Raw genomic sequence first — 20,396 nt, forward strand, 5'->3', positions numbered from 1 at the left:
TGTCTCCTTTCGCTGTCACCCATGGGTCTGGGTGGGCTCTGGCGAGCGTAGCGACGTCTGTCTTGGTGTCGATGTTTGTTTGGCGTGTGTGTTGGCGCGTTCTTGCACATGGCCCTGTAATGATCCATTCCTCCACATGCAGCGCATTGTTGCCCTATGGCCGGGCATTCCCCTGTGTGCGGGTATTCGTATCCGCATTTGTAGCACGTGGCCCCTAGTGATTTGTTTCTTTGAAGTGGGTGTGAGTATAGTTTGTTGACCGATTCGGTGGTTTCATGGGGTTGTTGTATGGATACTTTCCCCAGGCTGTCTAGTTGTGAGTCGACTGCTGCCTCCATGCGAGCTAGCGCTAGGATTTCTTCAAGGGATCTTTGTTTCTGTAGGAGTTGCTTGCGGAATGGTTGTGAGAGGCACCCAGCGATTACTTGTGACCTGAGTGCCTCTTCATTAGAGTATTTGTGAAATTCGCAATGCTTCAGCTTGATGCGGAGGTGCATCACAAAGTTGTCTATTGACTCACCCTTTTCTTGCCTGGTTGTGTGGAACATATGGCGTTCATAGTCGACATTAGTATGAGGTGCAAAGTATTCTGAGAGTTTGGCATGTAGTTCTCCGAACGTGACTGTGTCCACATTTAATAGTTCCCCTTACTGCTGGCCCCACTGTCATGAACAGTGTATTTTTCAGTCTCGCGTCATCTGTTAGCCCTATGGCACCCGTGTAGAACTTAAAGTCCCGGAGCCATATTGCCCATCTGGGTCCAATGTTTGAGGTATCACGAATTTCAAATGGATTTGGCATGTGCATGACTTGGGATGCACCTCCCGCTGTTTGATTGCTGTCATGGGTTACATCAATGTCTCCTGCTGCCGCTGGTGCCGCCCCTCCCGATGATGAGGCCGTGGTACTCGTCGTCTCCGACATGTTTGTCGATATCGTGAGCCTGTGCGGTGGTGTGTCCCTGTGACGTTCGCGCAGCGTGTGCGGGGTGCCTGTTGCTCTGGGTGGATGTTCCTTACTTGATCACCCGTGGTGCAGGATGGCCATGCTTTCCATTTAGTGGATGGGGTGCAGCTTCTTCACCCACTCCAGCTCGCCTGTGGCCCAGCCTTTGTCCCTGGAGGCCCGCACCGTGCCACTGCGTGAGGGAGCACACGCTGTTTCCTTGAAGTGCAGCGCCGCCCACGCCGTGTGGGTACAGGCGCTGTGTCTTCCGCCTTGAAAAAGGCCCTGACCCTGTGCTTTGTGTGGCTGCTGGTGTCCCTTCTGACGTAAGGGTGTGGGCCTGGTTCCCCCAGTCCCGTTGCCGAGTCCGTTGTCACGCCGGAGGAGGGGCCGCACTCGTGCAGCTTTCCGTGACCGAGGTGCACCGACGCGCTTCACTGCCCGACAGCAGACCTCGTCACGGAGACAGCAGGGGCTCGTGCCCGCTCGTCGCCAGTGTTGTGGGGGGGCTCATTCACACCAACGCACACTTGCACAATCTCGCAGGCAATGATACGCGGGAGCCGGGTTAACTGCAACCTACTTTATTCGCAAGCCGGCGGGAATTGCCGGACCCTTTTCCCGTCCCGGCCCTTCCCCCGTGACGTTCCATCCGGAACGTCATGTCCTTTGGGCCTTAACGAAGGCCCGCCCACATAACGTTGTGGACGATCTGACAAGATCCCCTTTCACTTCTTTTAATATTTTATTTTGCTTCCTTATTATTTTTTTTTTGCCCTTTATATTGATGTTTGTATAGTATATTAATCTGAAGCAGATAGTATTCACATTACATTGTGCAAACTTTGCCGCTTTCAAACTGTACAGTTTTCATTTCTTGTTATAATTCTCTCCGTAATGTCACCAGTGAGCTGGCATGGCAACTCACTATTGTTTCCAAGATGGCGGCACGTAATCTACTTTATTTTAGGTCCTTTCCTCTAATATAATTTTGTTATGTGTATACGCACACGTTTGTATGTTGTGGCCCATACCAACGTCTATATGTCCAGGTATTTTCACTGTCTTTCAATATTTCTAGAGATCCCCATCTTGACAGCTGTCATTACACTTACTGCGAGGTTTCTTCCTTTTCCATAATCTTTATTCCGAAGAGGAACCGTCTTTCAGACAGTGTGGCAGCAACCGGCTTTTCCTTTATATGTGCCTCGGCTGGGGACTCCTTTAACAGCAAGCGATCCTCGTCGCCATTTATGTTAGATACATAAATTGATTGCCAAGCTTGTTAAGCTTGTATTTAAATATATTTATTCTTGGTCAAAAAGTCCCCAGGTGGTTGGGACAACCGTTAGCAGACCCGCCTCCCGTATGATTCTCAAACGCATCGTTCGAGAATCACACGGAACGTGAACATGCACACGGAACATTAATACATCACATGGAACATAAATACATCCTAACAAGGACTTGCATCTCAACGCTCAGTAATGCTTTTCTTACCTTGCTTACCTTACCCTTGTTGTTGCGCTTTCCTGGTACCGGCTTACTGCCACTCTTGTCTTTTTTCTACGAACTTCGTTCTGAGTTGCTGGAATATTCGTCCTCCATTCTTCTATGCTGCCAGGAAATTTGCATAATTTCCAGAATCAGAACGCCGATATTCAGGAGTCAACATCTTCAACCTGCACACAGGTTTTTTACTTCCCTCTGCAAGGTTTTTCGGCTGTGCAATTTGTCAGTCTCGCCAGAGGTTACCTGGCCTGAGCAACACCTTACAGGCATGGTGGCCTCTGCGGTGGCTCGCCCCTATCTTCATATGGCCAGGTCTACACAAAGGAACCGTCAAGGAAAGACACTCAGGAAGACATCACAGAAGAAAACAAAGGTGAGACGTACTAGTGATTCTGACATACACTGTGGTATGACTAGCCTGGTAATGCCTGGGGGCCTACAGTCGACTGCCTCTGTGTTACAGGAATACTGTTCATACCATCTGCACTTCACAAGGGGCTACACTTTCACTCTGTAATGAGCATCCACCTGTGCTTGAGGACTGCGCAGACCCTCTGTTTTTGTGACTTCTTAAGTCTACTTTTTCTCATGCATGTTTAAAGCAGCATCTCTTCTCTTTGCTTTTTATGCTCATGTAGTTTCATTCCTCCTGCTTCTTTTTCTCTCATACAGATTTGTATCTTCTCGTGCTGGCTCACAGCTGTTGCACACTGCCCTGAGGTAAAGAACATTGTTATCTCATGCCTTTGAATGACAAAGTGGCCTTTGAATGCCAAAGTGACAGTGCTTCCATCTCTGAGCTCAACTCATCACTTGCCACCAGAGACACTTGCCACTGCTTCCGAGCATCTCTTGTCGGAATTCAATTGGAAATGTTCAGCTTTGAACAGCACGCATTAGTCTTACCTCGTGGGACATGAATACAATTGCAGTGCTGTTTTGCGGGGTTACATTATTATTATTTGTTTGTTATGCCAAGCTGGCACTCTGCTTTCAGATGCTATGCTGTTTTGGGTTGTTAGTAGGCTACACTGGTTTATATTATGCAATGTTTGTTAGGATCTCTGTGTTTTGTTCCCAAATCTAAGCACATGTGAATTTGAATCTATGCATTTGATTTGCAAATTCCTTCTGCTTTTTCTAGAAAGTAGAAAGGATTTGCCCTTAGTGTTTTCTTGAGCTTCCAACATGTTGTGGCCTCAGAATGGCAGCCTGGCATTTAGAAGGCTTAAAAGTCTGACCACTGCTGAGCCAAAACTTGCCCTCATTTTTTACAAGGTACAGGCATGTTAGTCTCATTGTAAGAATACCACCCCACACTAATAGGCCGATTCATGGATTCAACGTGCGCCGAAAAAATGGCGCACGCGTGCGAAAACGTGCGATTCGCAGAGAAACAGCAAAACATCGCAGTGCAAGTGCGATTATCGCACAGAAAACATCGCACATCAATTCATGGAAGTCCGTGCACGCGCGAAATGTGGGATGTGTGCTGAGAAAGTGCGCGGCGCACGCTGGCGCACGCTGGTGCACAGGTCAACGAATGCCGTGCGATAAGGCCACAGCGAATTCGCACATAGCGTGGCGCACATAACAAAAGTAGGCGTAACACGGGGCGTCACACGCAGAATGGGGAACAACTCGTAAAAATGTGGGTGTCACAGGGGAAGTACAGGAGGCAAGTGCGCAGAACGCCCACACGCTCGCCTACAACACGTATTCATGGAATCGAATAGGGAAAAACAGCGCACGGCCAAAGACGCGCACAGGCCCATACATGTCCGCCACACGAAAGCAGGCGGTAGCGTCCCTGCGCAGGAAAAAAAATGTGCGCCAAAGTCCTACACGCGCGAGAAGGCCCACACGGATCGGGCCTGGGGGAGCGTGTGCGTGTATTCCAGGGGCTCACGGGTGCTTACACACGCGATCGGGCCTGGGGGAGCGTGTGCGTGTATTTCAGGGGTGCGCGTGAAGTTCCACACGCGATTGGGCTGCGTGCGGGTATTTCAGGGGTGCGCGAGAAGCTTCTCACACGCGATTGGCCTGGGCGCGTGTATTCCAGGGGTTCGCGTGAAGTTTTTCACGCGATCGGGCCTGGGGGGGAGCGGGGTACCACTCACCGTCTGCGTGTAGAAGAACGCGTAGCCAACACCCACTGTGAAGTAATAGCGTGTGAACCCCAACGGATGGAAAACACACGCACCGCACGAAAAGCACGTAGAGAGCAGTGTAAAGGCACGCAGGATCTCCAAGCCCTGCCAGGGCAACGCCCGTGCGCGAAACGCCACAGACGCGCTTACGCTGTAAGGGCCTTTGGTCCAATGAAATTGCGTACGCGTGCTGACGCGCTTACGCGTTAAGGCCCTTTCCTCGAATTTCACGCTGACGTGCAGGATTTTCACGTGCCAAATCACTCCGTATCAAGCTGGCCACACGAAAACACACGGAAGACCACGCTCCTGCCCAGAAGGCCGAATCACTACCCCCCAGTGCCCCGAGCAGCCTCCGACGTGCCATCTGCTGCTGCCTGCCTGCCTGCCTGCTGCCACCGTGCCCTGCCATTTGGTGCCTGCACATCAGTCATCTGCAGGGGTCCAGTTGCTGTGTCCACCCCTGCTGGAACAGAAGACTCCCGACTCGGATAACATCGCTCCACAGCCCAGCCCCAGGACCCAGTTGCCCACCCACTCCTGCCCCTGGGGTTGCCATGTCGGGCACATCAACATCTGGCACCAGTGGCAACCCCCGGCCAGAGGGGCAGAGGGGCACCAGCTTCACTGCCACCGAAGTTGGTGTCCTGGTGGAGCAAGTCCTGGGGCAGTATGATGCCCTCTTCGGATCGTCCCGCGCCAACAAGGAAGGACGGGAGAGGATCTGGGCCGACTGTGTGGTTGCCATCAACGCGGAGGGGGTGGCAACCCGCACCATCCAGAAGGTCAAGAAGCGCAGGGAGGACTTGAGGTCCAGGACCCTCATAAAGGCCCGGCGCCTCGTGGAGGGGGGCCGGGGCCGCATGAGTTCCATCCAGATGAGGGTCCTGGAACGCGTACACCCAGCGCTCCACGCTCAGGTCCTTGAGAGGGAGACCCGTCTGGAGTTGAGCGGTAAGTGGCCAAGCATTGCTGTGTGAGACAGGGCATGTTGCAGTGTGCTGGTTGTCTGATACTTGCCTGCATGTGTGACATAGGCCATGTACGCATGTATGTGTGCAGGGACATCATGGTAATGCATGTGCGACCAGTAATGTGTGAACCGCACGGTTGTTGCATGTGTTTAAATGCGACATGGGGAGCCCTATGCAGATTGCACACATGAGAGCATGGCAGTCTCTGTTCCTGGACATGGGTGGGGGTGAGGGATGGGTGCTGATGCCAGGTACATTTATGGTATCCATGTCTGTGTGCCTGACCTGCGTGTCTGTGACTTGTGAATGCCATGGATACATGACACATGTCTGTGACAATTTACAGATTCACTGATGCAGCCTAGTCATCCTTGTATGCACTGTGATTGGGGTGTACAGGGCAAGATGGATGTGACTGATGTGAAGTGTGTGCATGTGATAGGCATGACCCATGATACATGTGAGTACCATTACATTGTATGTTTCGAGAGTCCATTGGACATGTATGGAAATGTCCATGGCATGCACCATGACTCTCACTGTGTGTGTTTTGCCTGGACTGACACATGTGTTGTGGAGTGACATGATGGAAGTGTACTTTGACAGTGACACTCATCTGCTATTGCTTCCTGTCTAGGGGACCATTGTACAGTACCCTGATGCTTGTGTTCTATGTCTCCCTCTACGCAGCGGCTAGTGAAGAAGAGGGCGGAGACGGCGCTGTGGAGCAAGGCGGCAGGGATGCCTCCACGGCTGCAGCGGAAGGGGTGGGTGAGCCCCCACAGGGGCCTGCTACGGCAGTAGACGGTGAGGAGCCATCCAGGTTGGTGGTTTCCACAGAGGAGGAGGAGGCCGCCACTGAGGCGCACATGGGGCCTGGTGGGGGCATCCCTGCTGGTGCAAGTGGTGCAGTCCAGGGGCAGGGGTAGGAGGCAGCACAGGTCACCGTGGAGGGGCCTGTGCATGTCGCTGTCCCTGACCCTGTGGGTGCACCACCATGCACCAGCAGGGATGCCCCGTCCCAGGCCCGTCTGCAGGTAGAGGGGATGTCCATGTCATCTGACTCCCCTCCACCTGCGGACGAGGGGACCCCTGGCCGTATGGAGAAGGTCCTGATTGGGGTCGCGATGCGCACAGCTGTGATTCGTGATGCCGTGCGTGCTTCCCAGGAGGAGCACGCACGTCATCACGAAGAGCACCGTGCCGACGTGGCCCAATTGGGATCGTCCATGTTCGGGGGTTTCCTGCATGTGTCGGCCAATTGGCGGCCCTCTCCTCCTCTGTGGAGACTATACGCCAGTCGTTCTCCTTGCCGTCTTCCGGCCCAGATGCCACCAGGGCCCCCTGTGGACCTGCCCTGACCAATGCAGCCGGCTCGGTGGGGATCCCATCCCTGCCACAGTCGGGAGTCAGAGGTCCAGCAGGGGTGGACACCACAGCAACTGGACCCCAGCAGATGGAGGATGTGACGGCATCATCGGGCAGGGCACGTGCACGACGGCGTCGGTGGTTTCCATCAGCCTGGATGCCGTTGTGCTGGCACAGGCAGTTGCGTCGGAGGCAGCAGCAGGCTCAACGTGGGAGGCATCATGGCTCGGGGCCATCAACATCAGGGGTGCAGGCATCGGCCGGAGGGCAGGAGAACCCTGGAATGGGAGTGGCTTCCGTGTGGGAGCGGTTGTGCCAGCACATAGGTGCGGAGCGGCAGCGGGCAGAGGAGTAACGGCTCACAATGGTCAGGGCGGAGGACTCCATGCGAAGGGCGCTGAGGCGGGCTGTGTGCCTCGAGGGTCTTCGCAGGGAGTTGGAGCTGGACACTGCATTATCCCTGCGGGAACTCGAGGCCAGGGAACATGCCCGCCTCCAAGCCATTGAACAGGAGTTCGATGATGCCCTGGCCCATGACAACAACCAGTGAGCCGTCGGACTAGCCCGCTGCCCTTGTAAATAGTTATGTAGTTAGTGTTAGGTTTCCTTTGCTTTTTTATTTATTTTGGACCTTTTGGACAATGGGCCCCATTTTTGTATAGTATTATTTTATTAGGTAGTATTTTTATGTAGGTTTCATTTCTTCAGTTGGGATCAGGGACCCTGGTTTGTTTATCTGTATATAGTTGACTGTTGGATTTTTTTCTTTTTTTTTGATTTACCCATGGAGCAATGGTTTTCGGTTTTGGTTTTACCTAGGATTTTCTTTCTTGAACTGTGACTTTGGACACCTTTCCTTTGAATTATGATTTGTCGTTTTTCATTATTTTACGGACATGCTGCTTTTGGTTTTTGATTCCCATTGTCATTTGTTTATTTTTTATTCCATTCATGCTGTTTTTAATACATTTTATTCATCGAAATTCAATGTGTAGTATCATCTCATTGATATCATGCATATCCTGATATGGGTTTTGAGATTCACTGACACTCATTGGGTGTATGTGAGGGCCATGTGTTCATTTCCAAACTTGCTATTGGGGTTCTATCATGTCATTGCCATTTCTAAGTGGGTGGATGCAGTACTCGAGTGGGTGTTTTGCATTTGGAGGCTGACCATAAGGGCCAGGGATCTAGATTGTGATGACATGTTGGCTGGGGGACATGTGTGGGGGCCTGCTGGCAGGTGCCCCTCAATGCTGGGGGGTGGGGGTGCAGGGGGACATGAGTGGGACATGAGTGGGGGCCTGCTGGCAGGTGCCCCGCAATGCTGGGGGGTGGGGGTGCAGGGGGACATGAGTGGGACATGAGTGGGGGCCTGCTGGCAGGTGCCCCGCAATGCTGGGGGTGGAGGTGCAGGGGGACATGAGTGGGACATGAGTGGGGGCCTGCTGGCATGTGCCCCGCAATGCTGGGGATGGAGGTGCAGGGGGACATGAGTGGGACATGAGTGGGGGCCTGCTGGCAGGTGCCCCGCAATGCTGGGGGTGGAGGTGTAGGGGGACATGAGTGGGACATGAGTGGGGGCCTGCTGGCAGGTGCCCCGCAATGCTGGGGGTGGGGGTGCAAGGGGACATGAGTTGGTGATCAGTAGTGCAAGGAGTCATGTGTCTTTGCTGGGGGGCATGCCCATGTTGGGTGGGCTGCCTGCGGGACATGACCAGGGATGCAGGGTAGTCCCCTGTGGTGTGGGCTGCCTGCAGGGGCCGTGGAGGGTGTACAGGGGACACCTGGGAGGACCCACACTGCCAAATCACATGTAGGACTCCCCGGCGCCCCTGAAATACACGTACCCTGCTGGAATCGCGTGTGAAAATTCTTGCGCACCTCTGAAATACACGTGCCCTGCTGGAATCGCATGTGAAAATTCTCGCGCACCCCTGAAATACACGCACATGCTCCCCCAGGCCAATCGCGTGTGGAACTTCTCGCGCACCTCTGAAATACACGCGCCCAGGCCAATCGCGTGTGGAACTTCTCGCGTACCCCTGAAATACACGCACACCCTCCCCCAGGCCCGATCGCGTGTGAAACCACCCGCAAGCCCCTGAAATACACGCGCCCAGGCCAATCGCGTGTGGAACTTCTCGCGCACCCCTGAATTACATGCACACGCTCCCCCAGGCCCGATCGCGTGTGGAACCACCCGCGAGCCCCTGAAATACACACGCCCAGGCCAATCGCGTGTGGAACTTCTCGCGCACCCCTGTAATACACGCACACGCTCCCTCAGGCCCGATCGCGTGTGAAACCACCCGCGAGCCCCTGAAATACACGCGCCCAGGCCAATCGCGTGTCGAACTTCTCGCGCTCCCCTGAAATACACGCGCCCAGGCCAATTGCGTGTGGAACTTCTCGCGCACCCCTGTAATACACGCACACGCTCCCCCAGGCCCGATCGTGTGTGAAACCACCCGCGAGCCCCTGAAATACACGCGCCCAGGCCAATCGCGTGTGGAACTTCTCGCGCACCCCTGAAATACACGCACCCAGGCCATTCACGTGTAATACTTCTCGCGCACCCCTGAAATACACGCACACGCTCCCCCAGGCCAGGTCGCGTGTGAAACTTCTCGCACTGGTACAGGGTTGGCGTAGCCCTTTGCGATGGTTTTGCGATATTGATGGCTTTTCCTTGCGCGAGGGTGTTCTTGGGGGCGTAACTGGCGCTGCTGCAGGGTCGCTGCGCCACTCTGCGCCACGTCTGCTTTCGGAGGTGGGAATCCATGAATACGCTGTGCGCGGAAATTGATTTTATCGCACGCGGCTGGCGCAGACATTCGCACGGGCACGCTGTGCGACAGCCGCGAGCGACACTTTTGAGAGGAATTACATGAATCGGCCTGTAAGTCTGTTCAGACCACAATAAACCTATCAGATCTGTTGTTATGAACTTGCCATCTTGGTAGAATGTTCACTGTAGCATGCATAAATAGGAAAGTATTATCAGTCGGTCACTTCCATTAAGGATCAACCTGAAGAATGCGGTAGTATAGGAGTTATACTTTCATTTTCCCACTTAACGAGACAGCAATACAATGTTCTCCCTCTTTATCTCACTCATTCCTTCTCTCATAACTACAGCCCTAATAACGAACCATAGCCATCAAGAAAAGCCTTTTTCTCACAGTCAATGAGTGCTTCTCATCATAGCATTAGGCCTGCAGCATCTCCATGAATGCTTTAGACAGACCTGCACACCCAACTCGCTCCCCATTTTCTCTCCAGCCGCATTCCAACTTCCACACGTTGTATTCATGACCAATCAACTTCTGGCTCAGGCCTGGTGGTTCTCATGAAATTACACTTCCAGATCTTTTTAACGGTCATATATTAACAACAAACTGGGTCCAAGATTTCTCTGAGTCCAACTAGGCAGTTTGAGCACCCAAACACTGAATGAACATGATATAAATATTTTTATCACTTGAAACTGCACGTCGATAATGGAGTTTGAATTCAACCTAAGTACATATTATATCACCATTGTAAAGGACATATTTTATTTATTTATTTTTATTTTTATTGTTTAAAGTGCGGACCTAGCTCGAGAGCAGCCGAGCGCTGTACAGGGTAGCCGGCATTTGGGCTGACATCTTTTTTTTCATTTAAGTTTTTATTGGCATTTAGGTCAAAGAGATTACTACAGTAAAATAAACAATTCCCCCAACTTCCCCTCCCCCCAACTCCCTCAATCCCGTCACAGGTCTCAAGTGTTCTGTTCGGCTTCCGACTGTATTCCGTGCCCATCCCCCTTGTCCCCTTAATACTCATAGGCGTCCCCACCTTTCTTTTGACTGTTCTTTGATCCTTCTCCCTTTTATACATATCGTTGCTGTTTCCTTCCTTTCCCCCACCCCGTCGTTTTAATAACGTCTCTGTGGCCCTGATGGGGAGGGATCTCAGATAAGACCCAAGAGTTTCATCTTCCTTGGGCACCATGTGCTCCTGGAGGCGTTCGTTAGGAATTGTATTACTAGGTCCCAGTACATGAGGAATGTCTGGTGTTCACCCCTAATCACATATGTTACCCTTTCCATAGCTGCTAGATTCCATATTTTCTCCACCCATTCGTGTTCCGTGGGCACTTCTTATGATTTCCATTTGCGAGCTACTAGCAGGGCACCGGCCATCACCAGGGTTACAAATATTTTGCGTTGAGCTTTTGTGGGCAGCTTTACTAGTTCCCCGTCCAGGCCCAGTATAAACAATCCCAGGCTTGCCTTCACTTCCATTCCCAGTTTTTCCTTTGCCGCTCCTTGAATCATCCCTCAAAACTGATGGATTTTCGGACATTGCCACCGTATTTGCTTCCAGTTCCTCTCCTCTACACATCCCATCAACCATAATTTGGACAATGACTGGTAGTATTTGGATAACCTACTGGCGGTGAGGTGCTATTGACACATTTTTACCCAAGTTTCCTGGATCTGCAGTGACTTTGCCAGCCTTTGGATTTTTGCCCAGAGATTTTGCCATTGATCGATGCTTATCACTTGGTCTACTTCCCTATCCCAGTTGGACATGAACCATCTTTCCTTGGTTTCCTCCCCTTCTTTAATCAGACAATATATCTCTCCCATTAGGTGTTTGCTCATGCTTTTTTCGAATGGGTCAGCTCTCTTGTTGCTGCTTCCTTTACCTTGGGGTCCTGGTCCCAGTGTCTCAATTGGGCGTAATGAAATCTTTCTCCTTCATCCACACCAAAGTCGGTTTTAAATTGGGGGGAGGCTTTTATCTCCTCACCCACAAATAAGTCCTGTAGCTTCTGACATCCCCCTTCCTTCCACTTGGCAAATCCTGTCCCGGCCCACCCTGGTGTGAATTGGGGGTTCCTAAAAATCAGAGTGAGGGGACGGCAACAAGGTGATCTTAGATCATTTCACCACTTAATCCCATGTGTTCCCTACCAGGGATTCGATTTTGCTGCAGTACATATCACGGGTTCTATCTTCCCTGGGTAGCCATAGGACCTTCTCTAGCTATGTCCCCACCACCACCCTATCCATGTTTCTCAACTTTTTCTCTCGGTTGTCCCTCCATCTGTCCCTTATGACTCTGATCTCAGCTGTGTGGTAGTCGGCTATGGGTTTGGGCTACGCCATCCCCCCGTGTTCCTGGGCAACAGTATCAACTTGTGTGAAACTCTTGGTTTCTTCCGGTCCCAAATTAAAGCCTGTGTGTGTTTGCATAATGCCCAGAAGTATAACATTGGGACCTTTGCAGGGATTTTCATGAACACATACAGTAATTTTGGTAGGAGGACCATTTTCAGGGCATTGACTCTACCCATCCAGGAGATGGTCACAGGGCTCCATCTGTGAAGCACGTTTTTGATGGATTCCAACAGAGGGTCATAATTGGCACAGAAAAGTTGATCTATGGATTTGGTAATGTATATTCGCAAATAGTACGAGTATGGAAATCTGGATTTCATCTCTACCTCCCTTCCATTTGGCGTATGTAGACTCAGTATCTCGGATTTGCTATTTATTTTTAGGCCGTAGACCTCCCCAAACTGAGCCAGCACCTTTTCTACTGCCTGCAGGGATACCTCTGAGTTGGTTATTGTTAGTAGCATGTCGTCAGCAAATGCTGCCACCTTGTGTTCACTACTCCCCAAAGGGACCCCCTCTATTTCCTTTGTGGTTCTTATTGTGCTCAAGAGAGGTTCTAAATGGATGGCATATAATAGCGGGGATAGGAGGCAACCCTGTTCTGTACCGCTTGACCGCCAACGGGTCGGACAGAACCCCATTTATAAGCAGGCTAGGGAGGGGTTTTGGTAGTTGGCGGCTATTTTAGACATGAAGGCCACTCTGAATCCCATTTTGTGCATGGTGAGGAAGAGAAATCGCCACTCAACCCTATCAAAGGCTTTCTCCGCATTCAATGCAAACACCTGGGCCGATGTGCGTGATTTATTGATTTGTTTTCTATGAGGTGGGTGATTCTCCTAGTGTTAACCTGGGTCTGGCTGACTCATTTAAAGCCTGATCTATTAATCTGGGGAGAAGAGGTTCCAAGCGGTTTGCCAAGATTTTAGTAAAAAATGATGCGTCTATGTTAATGAGCGCAATTGGTCTGTACGAACCGCATACAATAGGGTCCCTTCCCGGCTTGGGCTATAGCACCACTTTTTCTTCTTCCATTGAGGGTATTATCCCTCCCTCCTCCCCAAACTTGTTAAATAGGGAGGCCGGGCGAGGAGCCGGGACCTGCTTGTATGTCTTGTAAAAGTCTCGCGTGAAGCCGTCGGGGCCCGGGGCTTTATTGATGGGGAGTGAGGCGATGGTTCTGTAAACTTCCCCCCTAGTTATTTCTTTTTCCAAGTCTGCCTTTTTTCGGGCCATTATTCCCGGCAAGCTTAATTTTTCCAGGTAGTCTATTTGGTCCTGTTTCTCTGGGTCGTCCGTTTTATATACTTCCCCATAGAATTTCATGAATTCCCTCATGATGGATATCTGCTCTGTTAGCTCTTCCCGCCTGGCGTCCTAATCTTTAGGATAGTCCTATCCTTTTCCTCTTTCCTCAGCATCCTTGCTAGAAGCCTGTCTGCTTTATTTGCTTTAATATAGTATTTCTGTTTGAGATGCATGAGAGACCGCTCTGCTCTACCTGTTTGTAGGGTTTCGAGTTGGCCTCTGACTGCCTTCCTTATCTCCCCTGTAGACCTCCCCACCATCTTAAGCATGACTATCTTCAACTTGGCTGCTAGGTCCTCCTCTAGTTGCCTGAGTTCTCTGTCTCTCCATGCCTTTGTCGCTGTTATTTTCCCTTTTATGGTGGCCTTGAAGGCATCCCATCTCGTGAGTGGGCTTACCGCTTGGCTCTCATTTGTCTGGAAGAAGTGATCTATCCCCTCCCTTAGTTCCCCCTTCAGATTCTCATCTCTAAAGATGTGTGCTAGATATGACCATCTCCAAAGCCCTGTTGTTTAATTGTCAGCATAATAGGGGCAAGGTCTGATAGGGTGATAGCTCCCACCTCTACATCATTCACTAGCCCTAGCAGAGATCTCGAAACCCATACATAATCTATTCTTGACGCTGACCTGTGCACATGAGAATAGAAGGTGTACCCCCTGGAATCCCCTCGCTTTTCCCTCCTGGTATCTACCAATGACAGATTGTCAATTCTTTCCTGTAATTTCTTCAGGGGCTTATTTTGGGAGTGTGATATTCTAGCGCTCCTGTCCCTCTCCGGTTCCCATGCTAGATTGAAGTTGCCTGCAAATATTATTTTCCCCTTAGCAAGCCCCTCCAATTTTTGTAATGTCGATTGTATGAAGCAGTCTTGTCCTGTTTTGGGGGCATATATCGAGGAGGATTATTGCTCTGTATCTTCCATTAGTGTCTCTAGTCAGATCTCCCATTCTAAGGTCTAGGTTCTTCCTCATTGCGATGAGGGTACCCCCTTTCTTTCCTGGATTGTTTGACTGTTGAATTTGGTCGTATCCCCGTATTTTTATCTTGTGTTTATCTTTCTTTTGTTTATAGGTTTCCTGTAAGGTGATTAAGTCTGAGCTTTCCCTAGCCAAGAAGTGGTCCATTTTCTTTCCTTTTTATTGGCGAGTTGAGCCCCTTGATGTTCAGGGATATGATTTTCAGGGCCCTTTCCTTAATCATTGCTTGCGGGTGGTCTCTGAGTGTTTGCTTTACTTGACGAGCATATTTGGTCAGCTCTGGAACTGGTTACCCTCCCTTTCTCCCCTCCCTCCCCTTGAAGCCCTCGTCCCCTCACATCACTCCTCCCTGGGGTCGCTCAACCGACCTCTAGCCCCTCCCGATTCTCCTCTTCGGGGGTTGAGACCCATTCCCCCCGTGCTCCCTGTAGCAGGTCTTCCCCGACCCATGTGTCGAAACAAAGAGACCCCTCTTTTCTTCCTCCCCACCCCCCCACTGCCCTCATTGTTTGTTTTCCCCCTATCTGGTCACTGTTACTTCTTCCTCATAGCCGCGAGATTGCATTTATGTGGTGGATCTCTTTTCTGTGGATTCAGGTTCCTGTGATGGATTTTCCGCCAGTGGTCTTGGGCAATTCGGGCCCCTTTTTTTCCTTGCTTTCTTCTTGGAATCTTGAGTTGTCCATTTTCATGCCTTCCTTTTGGGTGCTCTTTTACTGGTTTCGCTGAAGGTTGGGTCCACCTCTATGCCCAGTATGCCTGCGCCTTCCTCTATCGTGGTGATTCTCCTTTGCCTGCTTTGAAATTCGAACAGGAGGCCAAACAGGAAGGTCCATTTGTATTTGATGCCACGTTTTATTAGGTCCTGTACTATAGAACGCATCAATCTTCTCTTGGTGAGCGTGATCTGGGAGAGGTCCTGGGATAGTTGAACCGTGGTAGCGTTAAGTTTGAGGTTGTCCATTCCTCTGGTGGCGGCCAGTACTTTCTCTTTCTGTGCGTACTCGTGCATAGCTACTAGGACGTCTCTCGACCTTGTTCCAGGTTCGTACCTCTTTTGGGCCCACTCTGTGGACCCTATCCACCAGTATTTCAGCAGGGTTTGATACATCTATCAGGTCTGCAAATATTTGTTTTACTGTCTGTTGTAGCTCTGCATCTTCTACAGCTTCGGCAATTGCCTTGATCCTAATGTTTGCCCTCCTTGACCTGTTTTTGAGGTCTTCGGTTTGAACCTCCAGATTGTGAGTGGCCCTGGCTAGGTGTTCCATCATGTCCTCCATGTTGTGGGTATCGTCGGCCATCTCCTGGAGGGCTTTTACATTTATGTCCACTCTCGCTTCCAGCAAATGCAGCCCTGCCTTCACTTCCTCCTTCATTTTGTCTAGTTGAGTTTGCATCATATTTGCCATTCTATTCCCGAAATTTTTAAAGCATTGCTCCAGGATTTTTTTGTGACCCCTCGTCCCTCCTGTGTCACTTCCAGGGGGGTCTCTTCTTCTTACCAGTCGACTTCCAGCTTGGGATCGGTCAGGGCTCCCCATTCTCCCTCCACATTTTCTGTATCGCTCCTTTGTGGGTCTTTTCGTTACATTTTGCAGGGGTGTGAGGCTCTTGACTCTGTTCTTTGACATCTTAAGTGGGAACCCGGAGTTACGTTTGTACTTTGGTTCCTGTCCATGCTTTGGGGCAGCCACGCCTTTAACTTACCGGGATTTGCTGGTCGTGTCCGTTTGCTCACCTCCTGCTCCTCTGCTACTCTTGCTAAGCCTGTTCCATACTATGCTCCTGGCCTCCCCCTCTGTCTTAATGTTGGCGCTGTGTTGCGCCCGGCCTTTTCCACTTCCCCTGTGGGGGCTGGTTGTCTCTGGTAGTGTTGCTTATGGTTCAAGAGTCAGACTTTGGTCTTCCAGCCTGTTCCTGCTTTTTTGTCTCCCCCCAGATCTCCTGGGGGCCAGGAGGGCATTTTCCCAATGGCCTCCCTCATCTCCTTTGGTTTGTTTGGCCCCACCAACCTGTTGGACACTGGTGTTGTTGCTTATTCCCTTGATATTAGTGCTATTAAGTTGAGGTTACCCTGGTGGTAGCTGGTGGTAGTTCTTGTCACTTTATGCTGATCTTGACCCATCTACAAGAGTTGGGGCCTTGCTTACAGTCCCTCCCGGGCCCCAGTTGGGAGGTGAGCTCTGTTAGGGGAGGGAGGGATGAAGGCTTACCGGTTTTGCTTCACTGGGCACTTGTCCGCTCTTCCTCCCGTCTTCTCCTCTTCCCGGCTCACTTTTTCTCTCGGAGATGACCTCCTCCGTTGGGTTGGGCCGGCATCTGTTCTCCCTCCCGCAGCTCCGGGCTGCCAGAGTCCGTCTCTGACTCCGATCACCACACTGCTGGCCGAGTGGCAACAGCCTGCTGGGTCCCTCTCTGCTTTCCCAGCACGGCTCTTACTCCACGCCTTGCGCTTGTCTGGACCTCTCTGGTGAGGGACATCTCCTCTCCGACTCCTCCCGGCCACCGCGTCTTCTTCTGGCACCGATCACAGCCACAGCACATGAGCTGCCCTTTACTGTCCGTGGATGCGTTCCAGGAGACTCTCAGCTGGCGTCCCAGATCGGGCAGGTAGCCTCCATTGCTGCATTATTGCAGGGACGTGGTTTGTGTTCTCCCTGCAGTGGCCACCCCTTTCCCTGCCATCCCAGTCAGCTGCATCCTGTATAGCCCATTAGCTCTGCTGCTGTTACATTTATATTGGGTCCCACTAGCTGCACTCGGTGTAGGCTGAATTTGCCCATGGAGGGGGGTTTTCAGCACTTAATCCACCTTTCTGGGCTGGTAGGGGTACGGAGAGCACCTTCTCACAGTGTTCCCAACCCAGCGGCCATCTTGGAATCCGGGCTGGCATCTTTTAACCGTAGTGCTGTACTGTGAGGTCTGTGCATCGGTAGGTGCATACATTTGAATACGTCCTTGGTCGGGTCTTGTTGAAACAGCCATGTTTTGAGAGATTTGCAAAATTGGAGAATCGTGGGGGCATTCTGAGCTGACACCGGGATCGAGTTTCAGATGGTGGGCGCATGACAATAGAATGATTGTTTGCAGGTCTTATCATTGGGGACAAGTTATGATTCAAGCCGAGTGGTCGATTTTCTGCACGAGAAGCGTTTGCCACTAGATATGTGGAGCTTAGCTGGCAGGTACACTGGTGTGCTACTCGTGACTGCTTTGTAGATGATACACACAGTCTTCAACAGTATCCTGGCCTGGTGATAAAATGTGCTATGGCATGGTGGACTGCTTTTAGGGAAGCCAAGTAAGCTGCTGGGAGCCCTGTAAGGAGAACATTTGCTGCATCGATTTGCAAGACAACAAGGGCCTGCACTACGATCCGGACGTCCTGCGGCTAGATGAAGGGTTTGATTTTCTGAAGGGTAGAGATTCTAAGACAGGCTAATTGGGCCTTCTTGCTTATTTGTTTCTAGAAGGACAGAATCCTCTCAATGGTGAAGCCCAAGGATTTTGCTGAGTCTGAGAGATGTGGATCAAATCCTTCTAGGCGCATGTCATTGAACCATTGTTGGACAAGTCATGGTGTACAATACTCTGCTTTATGTTATGTCTCTTCATCTATAACAGTATATATAACTAGTAATTTTCGGTCCTCTTTCTTCAATATAGGCCCTGGAAGGGTTTGATACGAAGGTACAGTACTGTGTGTTGCGCTTTTCCCATTTGTGAGGGCTATTCCTTTTCTACTGGCATTAGAAGGCTTTGATATAGAGTGAAAGCACTGTTTGTTGTGTTGTGTTCCTGTTACTTCCCTTTTGCAAATGGCCATAATGTTAAAACGCTGTATGTTGTTTTTTAGCAATAAGACCATGGACTTATCATTGCCCACAAAAGAGCCCGGCGCCTGAACAGCTGATACCCCAACTATTGCTCCAAGGTGATTTTTCTGGATTGTGCAACCAAAAGCAGTGCCTCCAATGAAAGAATGTGTGTCTTTTAACGGAGACAGCCCAACAACAGCATGGTGAGTTGGCTGCGGAGCTCAAGCAGCGGCTTTGAGGAAGATGGGAATGAGGAACATCCTTTATTTCTCCCCAGCATGGCCTGCCTTCTACACGTTTAACTACAGCACAGCACCATCAAATATCAATGCCAGCTCTCCTCACAGTCTCCCCCTTTAGACATTGCCTAGTGCCCATGCGATCTAACTCAGCATTCCCTGCCTTCTATACTTCCAATCCCAGCACCCTCAAATATCCAGGGAATGATGGGGTAGATCTCATAGGCACTCCACACACTGTTCTCATCTCCAACTCCAAATCTTAGCCTTTAGCCCAGTGTACCCCCAGATCAATGTCAAGTATTGATACACATAATTATGTAATTTTATTTCTTCAATAAAACCAATGGCATTAGGTGCTATACAAATGCCATATAACATATGTTGCCCCACAAATACCTATTTTAGGATAGGTCAACTCCTTGTAAATGAATCCCACCGCATCCTCGCCACTATGACGATCAAGTAAAACATGGAATGGTCAAAAGCCACACCACACCAACTGTCATGTACCTGATAGTAGATGTCTGGAGGATGTATAATGGAAGCCCCCAATAGAAGAGACCGGCCACCCCGATCTAGTTCGACTGGTAGGTCCACCTAGGGTGAAAACCCTGGCGGTCTCTGACAGGATTCATATAATGCTTGAAAGGAGATTCAGACGTGATGAGGCTGGAGTTCTCAAAGAAGGCAGCAGGAAGACTGCGGAAAACATTGGTGTGTTCTTACAGGTGCCAGGGTGTGCATGAACTAGATTAGGAAGGATAGTAACCAAGGAGAAGGAACCAGATAAGAAGCTGGCAAGGAGGCGAGGGGAGCCAAGGGTTTGCAGGGGAGGTGCAGAACAAATGACGGTAGGAAGGAGGACAGAAGAAGCAACATGTCTCCCTAAGTGGGAGCAGCAGTGCAGGGAGGAACTGGAGTGGGACAGTGTCAGCACAGGGCTGGTTCCTGAGTGGTGAGATTCTGAGGTGGGAGTCCAAAGGTTGGATTTGTCAGTAAATTCTGGACGCAAAAGCTCACCAGCCCATAGCGTCACCATGGTGATACGATGCTGGAAAGCCCATCTTGGTCATCATCTTGGAGTTGGTCACGTTTAGCACGTAATGTGCAACAATAACAATATCATGGTATAGACCCACTGCCTATGCAAAAAATCTGTAAAAGTTTGAAATGTCCTTTTTCTAATTCACTTATACTCTTAATGCATAAATGTGATGTGGTAGCTTAGTAGTTTTGATCTGTATTGTGAAAGGTTAAGTGTAAGCCGTAACTAAATAAATAAATACATATAATTTGAAATTATTATTTGGATTGAAAACTATGTGGTTTAAAGTGTAGAAAACTTTACCACGTATCTAAGAATATTTCAAAATCTTGGTATTTGCAGTAGCATTTGCCACTTGGACAGTCCCAGTATCATTGATGGATTTCCTTTATTTGTTTATTTAATCATAATGTGCTACAGATCCAAAGAAACTTTCCACATAGAAAAATACATTAAAAACGTAAAGAAAATAAATACTAATCACATAGCTAAAAATGTCACGTCACATCCAGCACGTATAACTCCACCTCGTAGCGTTCTTCTAAAAGTCCTAAAATATCACTGTTAAACATTTGGTCGGCCATCAATGATAGTCCAAACTCTGTACAAAGCAACATGCGAAGGACCGTTTCGACTATTTAAACATACCTGCCAAAACTCACTACTACAGATGGATTTAATATTATGCACACTTTTTCAAGATTCTTCATAAATAAAGGGCCCATTTTACTGCAAGATGTCAATACATGCCGAGCAGTTTCAAATGCCATAAGTTCACAACATACTCGACTTCCCGAGCAATTTGCAGTTGCGGGCCAATTGTTGTCAAAGTGGGTAATTGGTTTAGCCTTACTAGCATAACAAATAGGTTGTA

Source organism: Ambystoma mexicanum, chromosome 4q (genome assembly GCF_040938575.1).
Source record: "Ambystoma mexicanum isolate Mex_15411 chromosome 4q, UKY_AmexF1_1, whole genome shotgun sequence".
NCBI lineage: Eukaryota > Metazoa > Chordata > Amphibia > Caudata > Ambystomatidae > Ambystoma > Ambystoma mexicanum.